Source organism: Theobroma umbraticum, unplaced genomic scaffold, assembly GCF_002168275.2.
Source record: "Theobroma umbraticum cultivar Fairchild unplaced genomic scaffold, ASM216827v3 scaffold_20.0, whole genome shotgun sequence".
NCBI classification, from domain to species: Eukaryota; Viridiplantae; Streptophyta; class Magnoliopsida; order Malvales; family Malvaceae; genus Theobroma; species Theobroma umbraticum.
In genome coordinates, this window is record NW_018397266.1 from 656,037 (window position 1) to 660,205 (window position 4,169).

The 4,169-nt window shown below is 28.5% G+C and overlaps 1 pseudogene; it reads right to left on the reverse strand.

Annotated features, from left to right (window-relative positions):
- Positions 1 to 848: 848 nt before the first annotated feature.
- LOC149526729 (uncharacterized) lies at positions 849 to 1,478 on the reverse strand (annotated as a pseudogene).
- Positions 1,479 to 4,169: the final 2,691 nt, after the last annotated feature.

Consider the following 4,169-nt stretch of genomic DNA (forward strand, 5'->3'; position numbering starts at 1 on the left):
CATATTGCATAAGTGCTCAAATTGAATCAACCGATTAGAGGAATTAAAAAATTATATTTTTAAGCAGTTAAGCAATACATCTGTTACTCCATAGGGTCATAACATATTATATATAATAATATAAAATATTTCAATAATGTTAAGCTACAAACAGCGAAGGGTTTTTATATTACGTCAACATTACGTGATATAAAATAGCAAGTGACATTTTGACTAATAACAATTAATCAATTGTTAATTATAAAAGTCTATTTGATTCAAAATAAAAATATAATTATTTGATTGAGCATAATAAAACAATAAAATTTATTTAACATTTTTAAAATAATTTAAAAACTTTTAAAATATTATACCTATTATTTATAAAAAAAATCCCATTATTTCTATTTTTTCACTTTTGAATTTAAATTATTTAACATATATTCATTCATGAGATGTGTGCCAAGGGGGAAAAGAAGAACTCTCTTGTCTCGATGCCTAATCCTAAGGATCAAATTATCTGCAATGAAATAATTATTATATAATTATTTGGAATAAAGTCTATGTTACATAATGTATAAAATATCTTATTTAACTATATCTAGAATAAGTTAAAGTGTTATCTATAGGATTTATTAAGGTTAGTATTTCAAATTTTTGTATTTATTTTGTAAGTTTTAAATAGAATGTTCACTTTTCACTTTTTTCATAAAATTTAATTACTTTCAATCGTAATTGTTTTTAGATATCATATGAAATTAAAATTTTAAAAGATAAAAAGATAGAAGAAATCATTCAACTCCCCTAAATCTACAAGCAAATCTAGTTCAAACCAAGCAATAATATAATATCAAAAACTTTATTCCATTTTAGAACAATTCATGCCCTCTTTTTGTTGTTGAGGCATCACAACATTTGCACTGTCCATTAAGACAGCTATGGATGTTACATCTAGGATCACACTTCTTGTTACAGTCAAAGTCATTGGAACAACTTTTTTTTTTTTCCAAAACCAGGAACACATTGGCATTGGCCATCTTTACACTCTAAAGTTTTGTCTATCACTACAACAGATTTGATCTAAGATAACAAATTTTTAAAATGTGCTATTAAAAATATTTTTAATAACACTTTTTTTTATATTTTTTAGAACATTTTTATGGATCTAACGTCTATATAAATTTTTAGATGATATGAATAAAATGTAACAATAGGAATTGCATATACTAATAAATGTTGTACTTTTTTATATTGCTACTAAATAAAAAAAAAGTGAAGCTAAAAGTTTAAATAATTACACTTTTTAAAATTTTACTACACAAAAAAATATGTTACTTGAAGAAGTGTGATTAAAACCTAATTTTTTTATAATGTATGCACCTAATTTCTTTGCAGTCATCTACAATCGTGCATTGTTGCCCTTGTACTCCCGGTACCATTGAGAATACTACTGCTACAAAATTACAATCAATCAATAGTATTATAATTAAATTTAACATGAAAGTCAGTTAACAAATCAGATCAGTAAGAAAAGGATTGACTTACACAATGCAAATAGCAAAAGGATGAAAAACTTCATGCTAGCAGAAGCTTTTTTCATGTTGTCTTGTGCTATTTGCTAGCTGTTGCTGTTCCTAATGATGCTAAGGCTTTCGAAATCACGGTTGTCAATTTATAAGATGGGTTTGACCAAATGCACCAGAAGGGAAGGTGCAATCAATTTGAAATGAATCTGTAGTGATGTTTACTTAATAGAGCAATTCTTTTCCAAATTATTAAGATATTTTACCATACATAATTTTGACCCTAGCTCCAAATTTGATAATGTGGTGTAATAACTAATGGTCAATAACATAGTGAATCCAACTGAGCTGTCAAGAGTAGCTGCTCCACGTAATTGACTAGTCCATCCACTTCAGACACTAAAAATCTGAATCTTTGAACTTTTTTATCTTTGCTCTTACAGCACATACATCACAGTTTATTATGTCACCAACCGATTAGATAGAAATTTATATTGGTGTATTTTTAAAATAAAAAATATCTTTTTAAATGAAAGGTTATTTTTTTATATTGTGTCTTATAAATGAATGATTATAATTTCAAAAGATAATCATTGAAACATTGCTTTATCCCAAATTTATGTCTTACAAATGTGAAGATGTCTTTTAAACTAAAAGGTATTTTGATGAAAGGGTTCCATCTTAAAGAAAAAGACACTTGTAAGTTTATATAAAGAACTTGTTGCCAATCATTTCAATATATCAAAACAAAAAACAAAACAAGAGCAAAAAAATTAAGAGTAAGAAAAGTTTTATATTCTAAAAATTTACATAAACACTTAAATTCTCATCAACTATAAAAAGCATCTAAATTCCTTATAATTTACTTGTTGTAGAAAGTAGGTTTTAAAGCTGGACAACTTTGCAAACTCTCGAGTATATTTAGTGATATACTCTCGTAAAGTTTATGTTTACATAATATATAAAATATCTTTTTTTCTATATAATTAATTAAGGTTAGTATTTGAAATTTTTATATTTATTTTGTACATCTTCCGTTTTAAATTGAATGTTCACTTTTCATTTTTTAAGTAAAATTTAATTACTTTCTATCTTAATGTTTTTTAGATATCATAGGACATTAAAATTTTAAAAACTGAAAAGGTAGAAGAAACAGATTCAACGCCCATAAATCTGCAAGCAAAATCTGCTTCATAGTCCAAACCAAGCAATAACATAATATCAAAAACTTTATTTCATTTTAGAACAATTCATGCCCTCTTTTTCGTTGTTTAGGGATCATAACATTTGAACTGTCCATTAACACAGCTATGGATCATACATCTAGGACCACACTTCTTGTTACACTCAAAGCCATTGGAACAACTTATATTTGTTCCAAAATCAGGAACACTTTGGCATTGGCCATTGATGCAGTGTAAAGTTTTGTCCATACACTTGATTCCTTTTTGAGCAATTTTTGTATGGTGCAGCATCCATTGATCTCTTGTGAATAGCCGCGAATTTCTTTTTGTACGGTAAATCTCTTGTAGTTGTACAGGTTGTCACATATCCAAGTCAAATTCAGATGCCATAAGTTCCTCCTAAACAAGTTAGAGACTCCAAATGCCATCCTGGTAGTTGAGAATAATAAAAATCGTTTTTTTAAAAAAATAGAAAAATTATTTTCAAATTATTGAGATATTTTACCAAAGTTTCACATGGTGAATCCGACTATGAGTTATTAAGAGCAGCTGTTCCCATTTCACACACTGAAAATCTGAATCATTGAATTTTTTTTATTTTTGCCCCGACTGCACATACACTACAACTTATTACATCATCAACCGATTAGAAATTTATTTTCTCCGACCCTAGACCCAGTTGTGAGCTTTAATCATCTAAACATAACAAAACAGGGCTGCGACTGGGGTTAATCAATAGTTAGAGGTTAGCAGATACATATCTGGCTCTAGTAAATTGCTAAAAGCCTATCAAATACAATGGGCAGAAGCAATGGAAAGAAATCCTGTCAATTATTTTGCATTTCCAAAAACATCAGTGTATTTGAGACAAAATTTATTTCAATTAAAAAAAAAAGTAGTTGTTTTCACCGTGACAGTAAGAAGTGGTGATTTGTTGCCAAAATGGACATTATAGCAACCATGATGGAAATAGCAACATTGGTTTTGAAAATAATATTATTAAGTAAATGTAAAGAGAGGAAAGATATATACTAACAAGACATAATGACCTAGATGAAAATAAGGAAAGCTGCATCGCAAGAAGGAGCTTGTGTTACTGTTTGGGTTTCTTGCTGTTATGAACTTAGGTGCAGAAAGAAAATTCTTCAATAGCTTGCCACTCTGCTAACCATTTTTTTTTTTTATAAGAACCGAAACTTTTTTTTTTTCTGAAAAGTTAATTTCCTTTCATCATGACAGGGGAACCCGTGCAATTTACAAAAGAAAATCTGACTTGAGATAAAAGTCTGATCACAAAATATACTGGCATACAAAAGTAATGCCAGTTAGAACCAAGAATCTGTACAAGGCGAAATATATCCCCTTATACACTGTACGTAAATTTTCCAAGGAGCCAAAAGCAATTCATTACGAGTCCATTGTCAGTAAGTAGTGGAAACATCAGCATTGACCTGTTTCCATTCCTTCCTGTCCCTGTTACAGA